Below are 17379 nucleotides of genomic sequence, written 5' to 3'. Positions count from 1 at the left end.
AAGAGCCTGTGATGTGCACTGCCCTGAGGAGAGGGAGGCTGGGTGATGATACAAGGGGTGCATTCAGAGAGAGGCTGGCAGCAGTTTCCATTCTAGCCCCAATCTCAGGATTAAGGGCAGCTGGACACATCTGACTGTAGGATGTCTGCAATCAGCCATAGGAGTGGCCAAGATGCAGTGAGCAGGGCTCCAAAGGCTCCTTGCAAGAAAGAAAGGCCACTGATTGTTATTACAGTATCTATGAAAGGCTGTCTGCAAGCTCACCAACTTATAGGCTCCATTCCTACCTGGGTCACTTCACCCAGCTCTGCAATGCAGCCACCTCTGGGGAGGGATGCAGCAGCGTAATGATACAAGTAACCCCACAGAACATATCTTAAGGACAGGATGTGGAGGAGAATAGAACAGCAGTTAAAGTGACAGGGGAATTCAGGTAGCTGGATGTGACCACTCATGTTGGAATTTAGCCAGGACATGAGGTTTAATAACAACTCGGTTCAATGCAAGTGTTTGATGGCATTTGCATGGGTTATAGCGTATGCCATATACGCAGGCTGGAGAGCACAGTATCAGCGGGTGTCAGAAGTAAGAAGGACATCACTGTCTGGCCTTGGTGAGAATTGTGCAGCAAATCCTAGAGACAGGCCTGCACTGTGCAGGCTGCAGACGCATAGTGGCTCTCTGGGGTGCTGTCTTCCTGATGCCACCTGGGAAAGGATGTCTGTGTACTCATCCTCTACTTCCCATGCCCCTGCCTTGGGGGTTCCTGGGCCCTCTTTCCCTTTCACTGGTGGTCCCCCTGGCTCCCCACCTCTGGCTCCTCTAGGAGTAAATGAGATGAAACTAAGAACGTGGAGGTTGGAAAGATCAGGGGAGCTCCAGTGGTGAGAGCTCTGGGACAGTGGAGTGGCTCCCCACGGACATGGGTGGGACATGAGGCGATCTCGGCCTGGGTATCGGCCTGAATCACAGCACACTGATCCAGACCCAGACGTCCCCACAGTTTGGGAGGGGTCTGTGGTCAGGCCCCACCTGAGTGGAATCCATATCACCTGGGCTGAGAAAGGCACTGGCCACCACGGGTGGGAAGGGTCCTTGCCCTGGCCTCCAGGTATGGACTAGCAGAGTTAATCGGCTTGTCCCCCTCTAGTTTCAGTGATGCTCCACCACAGCACAGATCCCCCAGCACTGCTGGGGCCAGCAGAGAAATGCCAGTCCCTCTCCACCTCATTGTTTGCCCAGGTGCAGCTGTTGTGGATTTCACGGAGGCCCTGGTTTATAGAGGAGCAGCCCCTAGCCAGTGTGGGGCGATCCTTACATGCTCTACAGCTGCTAGACCAGGGGACTTTCTGCCCTCTGACTGATTACCACAGCTTGTTTGGGCTTTTCAAACTGGCATCTTCATAGCCACAAAGGCAAATTCCCAGCATAGTCACTGGTACGTTAAAAGGAACAGTGTCTCCAGCTACCCAGCCATCTCCAGACCCACCATCAGGGAAATGAAAGGGCAGGTGGGGCAATTTCAGAAGCTGAGCCAGACCCCTGGTGCCTGCTGCTAGCTGTCACGGAGCCATGCTAGGTCTGTTTTCTTCTTTCTATCATTCCCTGTGAAGCGGTCCCTCCAGGAGCATTGCTATTATTGTTCTCAGCCTCTTCTCTGAAATCCCCTGCAAGCTGTTGGCATCTTTCTTCTAGCACCTGCTTTCAATGCCCTGAGGACGGAATCGCAGGAATTCAACTGCGTGAAAACATCACGTTACAGAGGGAAGCATCCCAGCTTCCCACAACTGGTCTACGCCCTGGGTGGGCTCCAGAGCTGCAGCCGGCTGAAATGGCTCTTTTATTATCCCTTCAGGAATTCACACAGATGCTTGGGTGTGAATTCCCCATATGGCAGGATTTGGCACAGGCCTGGGATGGGGCTGTGCTGCTGCTGCCTCTGGGTGTGACCTCGCGCTCCATATGATTTTATGAAAATATGCTTATAAGTGTGAATATAATGTAACTGGAATATGCTTCATGCATAGATCTCTTGTAAGTTATCATTACAAAGCTTATAGTCTACTGAGTGTGCTCATCCTATTTGTATAAATGTATCATTCTTGTATCTCAAACTAGACATATAAAATATAACTCTGAGGTCCTAATGGTGGTTTGGAATCTTGATGGTTCCCATTAACCAGGATAATTGACTGTAGAGGGCTCTGTTTATTTGCAAGCCTTCCTGTGAGTCAGGCCAGGAAGAACGAAGGCTTGGGGTCTCACAGAACATGTGACCATGTCACCTGGTATTGGAATCCATCTTAAACCTGGGGCTTTTCCATTTAGAAGGAGGGGTGGGGACCCAGAGAGACAAGATTCCCACCTTGTGCCACAGCTATATAAGGGGATGGAACAGAACAAAGGAGTAATGCTAGAGCTTGTTTACACCTGGAGTTATTTCACACCCTCTTGACTTTCACACCCAACCTTAATCCGAATTAACTTTCAAGTATCAATGAGCTGCTGCTCCAGAAGGCAGCCTGGAGCCCAGAAGGCATTTCAGGCTGGCTCTGGAGGGGGAGAATGCATTGATAAGGATGAGTAGAAGGAGATGAGTGGGCCCCGCGCTGGCCAGTTAAACCTCCTGTCCAAAGCCCTCCCCGAGATAGCTTTATGTAGGCTGGTCTAACCGGGAAATCTTCTCTCAGGTCCAGCAACCTGCCAGCCACGATCCACGGTGCGCTTCTACCCTCCTAACTGCTTCTGCGGAACGTATGGCTGAGAACAGATGCGCTCAGCGCTAGAGAATCCTAAGCTGGGCAGGTCGGGGTGAGGGGCGTGTGCCAGTGAGAAGGTTCAAGGAAAAGTCCTGCCTCAAACAATGACAGAGGTAAAATATCAGAGGGGTAGCCGTGTTAGTCTGGATCTGTAAAAGCAGCAAAGAATCCTGTGGCACCTTATAGACTAACAGACATTTTGGAGCATGAGCTTTCGTGGGTGAATACCCACTTCTTCAGATGCATGTGATGGAAATTTCCAGGGGCAGGTATATATATGCTAGCAAGCAAGCTAGAGATAACGAGGTCAGTTCAATCAGGGAGGATGAGGCCCTGTTCTAGCAGTTGAGGTGTGAAAACCAAGAGAGGAGAAACTGGTTCTGTAGTTGGCAAGCCATTCACAGTCTTTGTTCAATCCTGAGCTGATGGTGTCAAATTTGCAGATGAACTAAAGCTCAGCAGTTTCTCTTTGAAGTCTGGTCCTGAAGTTTTTTTGCTGCAGGATGGCCAGCTTAAGGTCTGCAATAGTGTGGCCAGGGAGGTTGAAGTGCTCTCCTACAGGTTTTTGTATATTGCCATTCCTAATGTCTGATTTGTGTCCATTTATCCTTATCCGTAGAGACTGTCCAGTTTGGCCTATGTACATAGCAGAGGGGCATTGCTGGCATATGATGGCGTATATTATATTGGTGGATGTGCAGGTGAATGAACCAGTGATGGTGTGGCTGATCTGGTTAGGTCCTGTGATGGTGTCGCTGGTGTAGATATGTGGGCAGAGTTGGCATCGAGGTTTGTTGCATGGATTGGTTCCTGAGCTAGAGTTATTATGGTGTGGTGTGCAGTTACTGGTGAGAATATGTTTCAGGTTGGCAGGTTGTCTGTGGGCAAGGACTGGCCTGCCACCCGAGGCCTGTGAAAGTGTGGGATCATTGTCCAGGATGGGTTGTAGATCCTTGATGATGCATTGGAGGGGTTTTAGCTGGGGGCTGTATGTGATGGCCAGTGGAGTCCTGTTGGTTTCTTTCTTGGGTTTGTCTTGCAGTAGGAGGCTTCTGGGCACACGTCTGGCTCTGTTGATCTGTTTCCTTATTTCCTCGTGCTGGTATTGTAGTTTTGAGAATGCTTGGTGGAGATTTTGTAGGTGTTGGTCTCTGTCTGAGGGGTTAGAGCAGATGTGGTTGTACCTCAGTGCTTGGCTGTAGACAATGGATCGTGTGATGTGTCTGGGATGGAAGCTGGAGGCATGAAGGTAGGCATAGTGGTCGGTAGGTTTTCGATATAGGGTGGTGTTAATGTGACCATCACTTATTTGCACCATGGTGTCAAGAAAGTGGACCTCCCGTGTAGATTGGTCCAGGCTGAGGTTAATGGTGGGGTGGAAGCTGTTGAAATCGTGGTGGAATTTTTCCAGAGTCTCCTTCCCATGGGTCCAGATGATGAAGATGTCATCAATGTAGTGTAGGTAGAGAAGGGGCGTGAGTGGATGAGAGCTGAGGAAGCGTTGTTCCAGGTCGGCCATAAAGATATTGGCATATTGTGGGGCCATGCGGGTGCCCATAGCAGTGCCACTGATCTGGAGATATATATTGTCATCAAATTTGAAATAGTTGTGTGTAAGTATAAAGGCACAGAGCTCAGCAGCCAGTTGTGCTGTGGCATCGTCAGGGATAGTGTTCCTGACAGCTTGTATTCCATCTGTGTGTGGGATGTTTGTGTAGAGAGCCTCTACATCCATGGTGGCTAGGATGGTGTTTTCTGGGAGGTGACCAATGCATTGTAGTTTCCTCAGGAAATCAGTGGTGTCATGGAGATAGCTGGGAGTGCTGGTGGCATAGGGTCTGAGTAGAAAGTCCATATATCCAGACAGTCCTTCAGTGAGAGTGCCAATGCCTGAGATGATGGGGCGTCCAGGATTTCCGGGTTTGTGAATCTTGGGTAGTAGATAGAATAACCCTGGTCGGGGCTCTAGGGGTATGTTGATTTCTTCTGGTGTTAGTGTAGGGAGTGTCCTGAGTAGATGCTGTAGTTTCTTAGTGTATTCCTCAGTGGGATCTGAGGGAAGTGACCTGTAGAATTTGGTATTGGAGAGTTGTCTGGTGGCCTCCTTTTGGTAGTCAGACCTGTTCATGATGACAACGGCACCTCCTTTATCAGCCTCTTTGATGATAATGTCTGGGTGGTTTCTGAGGCTGTGGATGGCGTTGTGTTCTGCACGACTTAGGTTATGAGGCAAGCGATGTTGTTTTTCCACAATTTCTGCCTGTGCACGTCGGCAGAAGCATTCAATGTAGAGGTCCAGACTGTCATTTCGACCCTCAGGAGGAGTCCATGTGGAGTTCTTCTTCTTGTGCTGTTGGTGGGAGGGCACCTGTGTATCAGTGCACTGTTCAGGTAAAATAGAGTTTGTGGAGGGGGGTAACTCCCCGCCCTTGCATTGTGAGGCCATGTTTAACTCTTTCCAGGGGGTCCAGTGATGAATTATCCAAGGGCGGGGGCCTAGTTGCTGTTGTTGGCCAAAGGTCGTCCACCAGTTTGGAGGGTGGGACTCTGGGCTGCAGGGGGCAGAGCCGGCAGGGGCAACTCAGAGCAGGTTCTTGTTGCTGTATATTTGAATAAAGACAAAGTCTTTATTCAACAGTGCAACAGGGCAAGCGCTACGTGCCTCTGTGAGAAAAACAAGCTGCCACTTGCTCTGTTTGAGGCTGTATTGCTCCCGTGGCTGTTGAGCTGGTGAAGCCTGCTGCTCTGGCTGTCTCACATTGGTCCTGCAGTCCATGTGGTTATTATTATAGGGGTAGCTGGTACCTGGGCTGCTTAACACTTCCCAGCATAAAGAATTCTTGCACCTTTTTCTTTAAGATGCTTTCCCACCTCCTTTGTTAACAGTAGGACTTTGACATTTGGCAACGGGAATGTCCTTGGGCTAGGATTGTGTCTTTTCTTTGTCCCAGGAAATTCCATTCTGGTTTTGCTGAGATCTAAATAGTTAACAATCATCACTTCCCTTCTCTCACTTGGGTTACTTGGAAAATGTTGGCAGGCTGACAAAATGATAAGGAAACTCAAACATTCAGATGTCCTGGGCAACAGCAGCCAGTGTCCTGGAAGTAGCTGGAAGCTGCCAGCCTAGCCATAGTGCTGTGCAGGAGGGAGAGAATCAGGCTGCTCCCTGAGGCCTGGTACATTGCTCCAGTGGCCCATACTGCAGACGTGGGGCAGGAACTTTGCCAGACTCCCTTCAGTAAATGCCACAGCCCTGGAACCAGCATCAACCGTCTCCCACTTCCAGCTGATGCTGAGTAGTAGCATTCTGAGCGGTGGTGCTGAGGTCAGGGTTCAGACCCTCTTCACGAAGCACTAGGGGTCAGTTCTCACTTGCACATCCCAGAATAGATCTTGAATTCTTTCCCCCCAAAGGAAAAAGTTACATACAAAAAAAAATCTATGTTAAAAGTTCATTATTCAAGGTGCAGTGTCTAGCGCTTGTAAGTTAGGAAACAACCAACATATATTTGACAGTGGCCCATGCAACCTTGTGTGTGTGTGTGTCATGGGACAGCCATTAATTACATGATGCATCAGGGAAGCAAGTTAGCCTGGTGCTGGGGGTTGAGCCGGCCCAGGGAGGTGCAAGTTGCAGTGAGGGATGAATCTGGGGTCTTCTAGGGAATTGTGATGGTAACTAGCCCAGTCTGAAGCCCCAGGGGGAGTGGTGGAATCATTGCACTGCTGCCCCCCTCTCATTATTGCATTCCCCAGTCTAGGACAGGGGGACATGGCCCTGTTTTTTTCTGTAGCCCACAGGTGAGTGTGTCCCCTTCTGTGCACAGGTGTGAGTCTGTGACTGCCCCACCATAGCAACCTGGGCCCTTTAGCTGCAGAGACTCATGTGCCAATCTCTAGGGAGCACTGGTGTCCACCAAGCTGACTCTTGTCACATGGGGGTGAGGAATACATACCATTCACATGCACTCAGCCTCCTGCCAGAGTTCTTGGCCTCAGCTGAGATGGATCCCTACCGCTGAAGAGGCTGAAGAAGCGAAAAAGGGGCTGGGGTCCTGTTGTGGAGGGCATGCTGCCCAGGACTTCCCCCCGGCCTCCCCTTCCCACCTGTCTGCCCCAGAACTGTGCCAGGGAAGTGCAACTAGATGGAGTCTGGCTGGCTGCCAGCATGCATCTGACTGGGAGGGGGACCTGCAAAAGGAAGTGAAGGGATCCATACCCTTTGTGCCCCATTAGAGTGGATAACGGGAGTCTGAGAGGATTCTTTCCTTGTGGTGTGTTACACTGGACATTGTCTGGCTGGCCCAGTGATGCTAGTCAGGGACGTGAGAAACTGGGCTTCAGTCTCGTGCGCCACCATAGACTGTGTGACCTGGGATGTCATGTGGTCTCTCCATGCCTTAGTTCCCCCCTTGTACCATGGAATCATGTGTCTGCATTTCACAGGGCTTTTCTGAGGATAAATACATTAAAGATTGGGAGGTGCTCAAGTTCTACAGTGATGGGATGTGGAGAAGTCCCATGGCGAGAAAGGTCTAGTCTGGCCTGGGGGAACTTATGGAGGACGAGAGCTTGTGACATCAGAGATGTAGAACGCAATGAGCCCAAGACGGGATCTGACATTATTGTTGACTCCAGTGGATGGGGAGAGAGCTCCTGGGTAAGGGGTTGGCTCTGCCCCTTCAGTGAAGATATGAGAGAGCTCCCAATCCACACCTCTGAGCCATCCCAAAAGTTCTCCAGCAAAGAAAAGGGACCACAACGCTTGACATTCCTGCTCTCCGTAAGGAAGCCCTGGGTATAAAGAACCCTCTCTTTAGCCTTTTACAGAACTATAAAGGCCTGAAAGGGAACAGCCCCAGTTTTGTCCTTTGCAGGCCACCTTCAAGAGCCATCCACCATTCTTCCCAGCAGGGGTAGTGCCACAGGGGAGGAAGGATGGGAACTTGTGCTGCTTCCAGGGATATTTCCGTGGCCCAGAGTCACCTAAGCATGTGCATAATTCTCAGTGCAGTCATACACGTGCTGAATTGGGGTCTATGAACTTCCCCATTTGAGGCTAGTTCATGGGACTGGAAAAGCCCCAGAGAGGGAGGGAAGATGGACCCAGGGCATCACAGAGCATCAGCTGGGAGGAGAGTATCCAACTCTTTTCAGGGTGCCAGAGAGACCCAACCAACCAGCTGCCAGAAGGCAAGGTCCTCAAGTCATGACATGCTCTCTTCCTACAAAGAGCCAGACTGGACACGGGACTCAGTGACCACCAGATATTGCCCCCTTCTGCCAGTGGTCCTCTGTGTGTCCCCCACCTTCTCAGGAACATGTGTTTTCTAGGAGAAGACCACTTGCTATCGAACCAGATGGCTCCCAAGTCAATAGCTCAACCAGACCACGCCCTTGTATTGTATCTGGTTTGGTGAATACAGAGCCAGCTTCAAAAAAGCCTGTGTGAGGGTTCACAAGAGGATTTTGGGTGCTCACTCCATGGCACTTCTAAGAGGCTTGATTTTCAGAGGGTGGGTACTTGGCACCTTCTGAAGATCAGTTGGACACTAGCATGCAAGACTCACTACCACGGTGCATCTCGCTGGTCACGCTGGGAATTAGTTCTCTTGGACCACCAGGGCGCCTTTTACTACCACGTCTCACTCGCCGTTACTTCCACTTCCTCCACCGTCTCCACCATCTGGACCCACGTCGCTGCCAGACCGCGGTGTCCTCTTTGCCCCAGCCTGCTGTCTCCATCCTTTCTTCCACTTGCCTCAGCAGCCAACTGCAGTCTCCAGTCTAGCTCCTGGCTTCAGGGGCAAACTGCAGTGTGGATTTAGGCCACTTTCCTCATTAGCAAGTAGCTGTAGGGTTTGGGGGGAGATCCAGGCCCACTCGCTACTCTACGTCCCGGCCCAGAGACCTTATAGCTGGCAGCCGCTTACTGCCCTGCCTCCTATTCCCACTGCCTACTTCCCCCATAGTCCTAGCACCTTCCCTGCCCTTGCTTCAGGGCCTCAGTCTGGCCATGGTCAGCCAAGAGCTCCCCTATTGCTCCACTATCGTGCCCAGCACTGCAGGATCTCCACTGCTCCTCAGCAGACCGTCCTTCCCCCTTTGCCCTCCAGGAAGAGACTCCCTTTGCTCTGCTTGCAGCCCTTTATATATGGGCTGCTCCAGCAAGCCTTCTCTTGATTGGCTCTCCCAATGAGCCTTTTTCTGATTGGTGGGGTTCTGCTCATCCTCTCTAAGGCTGCTATAGCTCTGCTCCCCAGTGTGTGGCAGCTGCCCCACCCCACACCCTCCCCCTTAAGACCACACGCTGGGGGAGGGAAGGAGTTATATCTCCCCAGTTTCTCCCACAGCTGGACCCTCAGGACATCCCTTTCCTGCTGCAGGCTCTCCAGCATGAGGAGCAACTGGTCTCCCTCCTCAGGGTTTGGGTACCCATCATAGTCTGCTTGGCTCCCACATGGGGTCCCTTTTCCATTTGGGTCCCCACCATAGCTCGTCTCGCTCTCATATGGGTTCCCCTCTTGATCTGGGGCCCCTCTGCCCCAGACACTCCCTTTGCTAAGGCCTCAATTTTCACTGCCCCCTCTTTCTGAGCAGTCTCTGACTGACTCCAACTATCTGGCTTCCCTCTCCATCTCTGGGAGCAATGCCACCTTATATGCCCCTCTTTGCGGCACCAGAAGCACCTCCTGGGGCTTCCCTTGGCCACAGCCCTCCTGCAGTCTATTTCTGGCTTAGTCCTTCCCTCCGAGCTAGCCTGGGCCTTGCAAGTCCCGTCTGGGCACTCCTTCTTCTCGTGCCTCAGTTCCCCACAGGCCCAAGAAGTCTGCCACTTCCCTGCTCTCTTCACCAGGGTGGGTTCTTAGGTTCTTCTTGTCCATTCTCTGGGTGGGATCTCCATTCCCCATCCCAGTAGGGGCACTCCTTCCTGAAGTGTCCCTGTCGCCCACAGGCAAAACATTGTCCAAGTCATGACACTGGCCTCTCGCCCCTGGTGCCTGGCTCGTATTGTCTATGGGCCCTCACCCGCAGCAGCTTAACCAAGGCCCATTGTGGCTTGGCTAGCCAGGCCACACAGACTCTCCAACAACAGTCCACCATTTTCTCCACCTTCCAGTTCTCAAGTCTCAGATCTGGGCAATAGTCCCACAGTCCTTGCCTTGCCCCTTGTATGAGGGGCAACCACGTGACTGCATTCTCTACCACAATGTAGTGGTGCAGACCCACCGCTGCAGCACCTCCTGCTGGTTGTGCTGGGAATTAGTTCTCTTGGACCACCAGAGCACCTTTTACTAGCAGCATCTCATTCACCATTACTTCCACTTCCTCCACTGTCTCACTTCCTCCACGTTGCTCCCAGACCGTGGCGTCCTCTTTGGGACACAGCTTTTCAGCTGTGCCCCAGCCTGCTGTCTCCCTCCTATCTGTCCTCAGTTTCTTCTGCTTGCCTCAGCAGCCAATCACAGTCTCTAGTCTAGCCCCTGGCTTAAGGGCCAAACTGCTATCTGGATTTAGGCCACTTTCCTCATTGGCAAGTAGGATTAAAGGGGGTGGGGGACCCAGGCCTGCCCACTAATCTAGGTCCCGGACCAGGGACTCTAGCTGGCACCCACTTACTTCTATTCCTGCTGCCCCTTCGACCTATTCCCACTGCCTACTTTCCCTGGGCCACTTCCCCCATAGTCCTAGCACCTTCCCTGCCCTTGCTTCAGGGCCTCAGTCTGGCCATGGTCAGCCAAGAGCTCCCCTATTGCTCCACTATCGTGCCCAGCACTGCAGGATCTCCACTGCTCCTCAGCAGACCGTCCTTCCCCCTTTGCCCTCCAGGAAGAGACTCCCTTTGCTCTGCTTGCAGCCCTTTATATATGGGCTGCTCCAGCAAGCCTTCTCTTGATTGGCTCTCCCAATGAGCCTTTTTCTGATTGGCAGGGTTCCGCACAGCCTCTCTAAGGCTGTCTTAACCCTTCTGCCCTGTGTGGGGGCAGCCGCCCCACCACAGACACCCAGAAAAGGAAGCCCCTAGAATCACCTGTCACTGCAGAAAATTTTGCTCAAAGTGAATTTAAACTTCTGTTTTCCAGTCCTTGTCAAGCATAGCTGGAACGCAGGCTGTATAGGCTTGGTTCTGGGCCTACTTATATTGATGTGAATCAGGACTACAATTATGACGTGAATCACACCCCAAATGTCTAATGATCCTGTTCATCTTTCAGATTTCCTAAGCAAGGGCCAGATTGAGAGGGAGGGGGGAACCTAGTATTGGTTCTCTCCCAAGCTCCACCCACTTGTGTAGCAATTCATACAATCATCATCCCTATTTTGATCAACTGGATTATAAATGATTGCCATTAGGGTTCAGAGTCAACAGCCTCATTGAGATGAATGGGGCAGTTCACACCTCTCAAAAATATTGACTCAGGCAGACATCACTGAATCACATGGTTTAGATTTTGAAGGTTTTCTTTGCAACTGTAAGGACAAGAGACTTAGTTGGATCACAATGACCAAGAAAAAACACCAGTCATATTGAACTCGTCCAATGTAACCTACAAGGTAAAGCTGTTAAGTGAGGGCAAAATTCTCCCTCCTCAGAAACATCTTCTCATTTGTGTGATGAACTCTGCAATCTCTCCGCTTGATTTTTATGTACCATGGATTAAATTTGCCCCCGTGCAGAAGGCCAGCATATGACTGTTATTATTCATTATTTGTATCGTGGTGGCACCTAAGAGCTCCACTCATGGTCCAGGATCTCATTGCACTAGGCACTGTACAAACACAGAACAAAACGACAGTCCCTGCCCCATAGATCTTACAATCTAAGCACACTGCTTAGGCACCATTTATATCTTCACAATAGGGTTTAAGTGGGTATAATCCTTGTGCTACAATTTGCACAGGGGAGAACATTGCCTCGTAGCCTAATTATAGAGATTAAGGAAAATACATCTTGCTTGTTGTGAGTCAGTTCTATGGTGTTATTGAAGGATTCTGGTTTCTTTCAGTGGAATTCTCTGGTGATGTTTGAAATCAATACCTCTCATTGTTTTTAATCACCAGGTTTTTATAATAAGGTCAGGAATATAGGGTGGATCTGAATTATACATCCAAATGGTGATTTTCTATCCACCTAGGGACTCTGAATGCCCAGACCTAATTAACTGTAAAGGGCAGTAGGTATCCACATCTCACTGAAAAGCCCTGGCTGGGATGATTTAGTTGGTGCTGGTCCTGCTTTGAGCAGGGGTTGGACTAGATACCTCCTGAGGTCCCTTCCAACCCTGATAGTCTATTAGCATGAGCTTTCATGGGTGAATACCCACTTCATCAGATGCAGGTGGAAGTTTCCAGAGGCAGCTATAAATATGCAGGCAAGAATCAGTCTAGAGATAATGAGGTAGTTCAATCAGGGAGGATGAGGCCCTCTTCTATCAGTTGAGGTGTGAACACCAAGGAAGGAGAAACTGCTTTTGTATTGTTCATGCTGGGGCAGATCCCCAGGCTGGTGTAAATTGTTGTAGTCCAGTGGATCTACCCTACTGTATTTATTTTTTAGGTTTGAAGCTGGAAGAGGTGGTGAGCACTTTGGAGACAGGATTAGAATTCAAAATGACCTTGCCAAACTGGAGAACTGGTCTGAAGTCAATAAAGACAAGTGCAAAGTACTACACTTAGGATGGAAAAATCAAATGCTCAGCTACAACTGGCTCCATGGCTGTAGAGCTGGAAAGGATCTGGGGATTACAATGGATTACAAATTGAATACAAGTCAACAGTGTGATGCACTTGCAAAAAAGGCTAATATCATTCTATGGTGTCTTAACAGAAGTGTTATATGTAAGACCCGGGAGGTAATTTTCCTGCTCCGCTCAGCACTGGTGTTGCTTCAGCTGGAATATTGTGTCCAGTTCTGGCGCCACACTTACCAAAAAATGTGGATAAACTGGAGAGAGTCCAGAGAGCAATAAAAATGATCAAAGTTTTAGATCTGACCTCGTCTGACCTAGGAGGGAAAAATTTGGCATGTTTGAGAAAGGGACCTGAGAACAGTCTTCAGATGTGTTAAGGGCTGTTATAAAGAGGAGGGTGATTAATTATTTTCCATCTCCCCTGAAGGCAGCACAAGCAGCAATTGGTTTAATCTGCAGGAAGGGAGATTCAGGTGAGATATTAGACACAACTTTGTGACTCTCAGGGTAGTTAAGCTCTGGAACAGGCTCTGGAGGTGGTGGTGTCCCCATCGCTGGTAGTTTTTAAGAACAGGCTGTCAGGGATGGTCTAGGTTTAGTTGGTCCTGCCTCAGCTCAAGGGGCTGGACTAGCTGCCCTCTCAAGGTCCCTTCCAGCCCCACATTTCTCTGATTCTATGAAACCAAAGCTAATATGGGAATGTGGTAGCAATTCATAAGAACATACTGGGTCAGACCAAAGGTCCATCTAGCCCAGTATTTTGTCTTCCAACAGTGGCCAGTGCCAGTTGCTCCAGAGGGAATGAACAGAACAGGGAATCATCAAGTGATCCATCTCCTGTTGCTTTTTCCCAGTTTCTGGCAAACAGAGGCTAGGGACACCATTCCTGCCCATCTTGGCTAATAGCCATTGATGGACTTATCCTCCATGAATTTATCTAGTTCTTTTTTTAACCCAGTTATGGTCTTGACCTTCACAACATCCTCTGGCAAGGAGTTCCACAGGTTAACTGTGTGTTGTATCAAGAAATACACTCAACAGATGCTTGCGAGGGGTACTGACCCAGGGATCCCAGACGAGCTCCCAAAAATATAACCCTTCTGCCCCTCTGAGTTGGCAGCAACAAGGGCCAGGTTCAGTATCCAGGGGTTCTGTTTCAATAACACAATGCATAACCAGCTCGAGCCCCCACCCGGTGACCTAGGACACTTACATACCACATCCCCCTGGGCACCTCTAGGAGGCAATACTTTCCCTCTCGCAAGCATGGAATCTGAGTATAGCAAAATCCCTACAATAAAAGACGGAAACAATGCGGCATCCCACTGGAGAAACACCACAAACAGGATTATAACACAAACCATAAGCAAAAACCCACCTCCAAATACTTTTGGCAATATCCTTTCCCCCTTGGGGTCTTAAGCCCAATCACCTCAAAGTCTAACAACCCGAAAGTCTCTGGTCAGTGCCACCCCAGAATTCAAAAGTTTATCTGCAGAGTTTTACTCCCCCAGCCTGGGTGGAAATGGGGGGCAAGTCCACACAAGGTGTTACGGAGCACCTTACGTGGGCCAGGGCCAACTGCTTTGCTTCTCTGTGGAGTTCTGCTACAGCCTTCACCATGACCAGCTCCACTACACCAGCTGTGCCGCTCCTCCAGCCATTCCTGCAAACCACTTCACTTCACTCACTGTTCTATGGGCTGCTCCAACATGCTGCAAACTGCTCCACTCTGCCAGCCGCTTAACAATAGGTCTTCAGGCTCCCCTACTAGTTAACACAGCACTCAGTGATTTCAACTTTTAGTAGCAGATCCCTCATGCTGGTGCACCATTGGCCCAACATGAATTCAGCTCAGTAGTTTCTACACAGACTCCTAATGGAATCAAAATTAGCTCTACCCTTTTACAGTGGAGGAGAATGTGCAATTGGTGTTCCAGACCCATCCCATCCATACACACACACCAATCCCCAACCTCTCTCAATTCACTGGGTTTTGGAACCCGTGTCCCTTGTCTAGCAAGTGTCACTTAATTTATATTGAGATATCTCTGTCATAAAGCAGTCTCATAGTTCCTCATTCACATAATCAGGTGGCAACACTTTATTTATTCTGCCCCAATAACAAAGAAATTGGGGATCCCAGAGCTGTCAAAATAACCATCCCAGGCTGCCTTGGGCTATGCTGGGCGTGCCCATGCAAATATCTGAGATTTCACACTTCCTGAAATTCTTTCCAAACTTCCCATAATTCACCGCCAGATGTCAGAGTAGAGCTGATCCTGACTTTGCTTACACTAATACCCAACCTAAGCCTCCCCCACTGCAATTTGAGACCATTACTCCTTGTTGTGTTAACTGCAACCACTGAGAACAGTCTAGATCCGTCCTCTTTGGAACCCCCTTTCAGGTAGTTGAAAGCAGCTTTCAAATCCCTCCTCATTCTTCTCTTCTGCAGACTAAACAATCCCAGTTCCCTCAGCCTCTCCTCATAAATCGTGTTCCACCCCACTAATCATTTTTGTTGTCCTCCACTGGACTCTTTCCAATTTTTCCACATCCTTCTTGTAGTGTGGGGCCCAAAACTGGACACAGTACTCCAGATGAGGCCTCACCAAGGTCAAATAGAGGGGAATGATCATGTCCCTTGATCTGCTGGCAATGCCCCTACTTATACAGCCCAAAATGCTGTTAGCCTTCTTGGCAATAAGGGCATGCTGTTGACTCATACCCAGCTTCTCATCCACTGTAACCCCTAGGTCCTTTTCTGCAGAGCTGTTGCCTAGCCATTTGGTCCCTGGTCTGTAGCAGTGCATTGGATTTTGTTTGTTGTTATACATATGGGAAGGTAGGGGCCCAGCAGTGAATGCTTGCCTGGAGTACCAAGATGAGATAATTCAGCTCTGCCCTAACCACCGGGCTAATGGTTATAAGAGGGGCTGCCACTTCCAGCTCGAGACTTTAGACTGCCATTGCTTTTGTCAAAATATCCAAAATCTAAATGAACTATTTCGAGTTGGGTCAAACCAAAATGTTTCATTTTGACCCATCGTGATATTTTTTCAACGTCTTGATTTACTGAAAATTAAAAAAAAAAAAAAATTCAGTTCAACCTGGCACCAGAGTTAATTTCTTCGATTTTGGAGTAGCTAGTGAGCTGAAAATTCCATTATTTGTCTGGTTCTAGTGTACAGGGGCTACAGGATTTATACAAGCTTGATTCATGGATGCTTTACTGCAAAACTACATCTTATGTCCTCCAGTGTCCTCCAGTTATCCTGGTGCATCCGTATGTGGCTTGGGACAAAATTTTCAAAGCCACCTCCATGATTTAGAAGCCTGTGTTCCATTGACTTTCAATAGCACTTAGATGCCTAAGTCACTCATCTAATTTACTCATCATCATCTAAACAACCACAGTAGAACGGAATTAGATGTGAGATGTGCCAAGTTGTACCAGCTGAGGGCCTGGCGCATAAAGAACAGAAGAGTGGATCCAGGCAGTGCCAGAGTGAAGGGTCTGCAGATCCTTTACTTTGAATTAATTTGTCAAGAACCAAATCAATAAACCTTATCAAGAGTGCAGTCTTTGAAACAAAGTGCTGAGAACTGTGCCAAAAATATCAGTAGCTTAACGCTGTCCTACTCCAAAGCCTAGGTGGCAGTTTAAGAGTTAGTACTTCTGATCTTGCATCATCACATCAGGCTAGGTACAAGTGATGGAGGATCCACCACATCTCTAGGTGAGTTGTTCCAGTGGTCAGTTACCCTCCTTGTTAAAACTCCCTTCCTGTATGGTACTTCGTTGTTTCTATGCACAATTTGCAGAGCACAAAATGGAAGCAATTCAGCTGAAATGGGCAGACCACAGCACTCCCATCCCAGGGCAGAATTCAGGGACCTGATTTAACATATCAGAGGCAGCACTGGGGAAGGAGTAAACAGCTCTGTTCCCCTTTCAGAATATGCCTTGAAACCTGGCCTCTCTCTGCTTCACCAGACAAGGGGGTTGCAGGCGGGTGAAGTGGTCTCAGATTGCCTTCTCCCTCCAGGGGAAGCTACAGGGTGGTAAACACCCTCTTGCTAAGCAGAAGGTCATTTTACAGTTGCCTGCTGAGGTCAAAGCGGAGCAGTGGGTGTTTCCTAGTTCCCAGTTTGCACTTGTGCTTTAGTCTTCAAGACATGAATCCATAAGCCCATCTTTGAAATTCTCTGGCTTTTGCAGGATCCCTGGGATCTGGTCTCCTAGCCCCCAGAGCAGGTGGCTGCATATCCTGCTGTCCTTGGAGCAGAGCACTCCGAAGCGGCATATGGGCTGTGTCATCTAACATCACTATAAAATAATGGAGCAGATGGTGGGGTGGGGGGCTGCAAACACCAAGAGGCTGATGGCTTGTAAAGACGACACCACGTCAGGAGAACTTGCTCAGCTTTTTTAAGTGAATACTATAGAACAGGTGACTGAAGGGAAGGCGGTCAAAATAAATGATTCGGGACGCAGTTATAGTGGTAGATACACATGAGGTAATAGTGTGAAGGGGCTGGAAGAAGGATGTATGTGGGCTCCTTGACTGGTCTTTTCTCATTGGTCATCAGAGTCTGAACCCATTGACCTTCGATTCACGCGTTGCAGATCCCAGCCTCGCAGAGGGCGTGGGGAAGTGGCTAGTTGGGTGGGGCTGGACCACACAGCCATGCAGAGATTTGGAAGTGTTTGGTAAAGCGGGATATTGCTGCTAATTGTTGTCTTTATTTCTAACCGCGTGTGCAGAAAGCACAGGACGGGCAGGGTGTCATAAAACAAACACCATAGATCTTTAGCTTGATGATCTCAAACAAGATCTTTCCGGCCATGTTTGTTCATTGACCAGCTGGGACCAGCCTGTTCATTTCATTGTTCATCATCTTGAATATATTGTTAACTC

General features: G+C 49.3%; 1 protein-coding gene across 3 annotated transcripts in view; it reads left to right on the top strand.

Moving 5' to 3' along the window:
* SCN4A (sodium voltage-gated channel alpha subunit 4) overlaps positions 1–17379 on the top strand; it is a 176736-nt gene that overhangs the window by 40027 nt on the left and 119330 nt on the right. The window contains exon 1 of one of the 3 annotated variants that reach the window (XM_030541363.1): positions 16112–16197. The exons of the other annotated variants lie outside the window; for them this stretch is intronic. The gene's annotated coding sequence lies outside the window, so the exon portion shown is untranslated. Of the gene's footprint in view, positions 1–16111; positions 16198–17379 lie in introns of those variants that run through there. 3 annotated transcript variants of the gene reach the window in all.

Source organism: Gopherus evgoodei, chromosome 23 (assembly GCF_007399415.2).
Source record: "Gopherus evgoodei ecotype Sinaloan lineage chromosome 23, rGopEvg1_v1.p, whole genome shotgun sequence".
In the NCBI taxonomy this organism is placed as follows: domain Eukaryota; kingdom Metazoa; phylum Chordata; order Testudines; family Testudinidae; genus Gopherus; species Gopherus evgoodei.
Note: the sequence above shows the minus strand (reverse complement) of the source record. Positions and strands in the feature narration are given on the sequence as shown.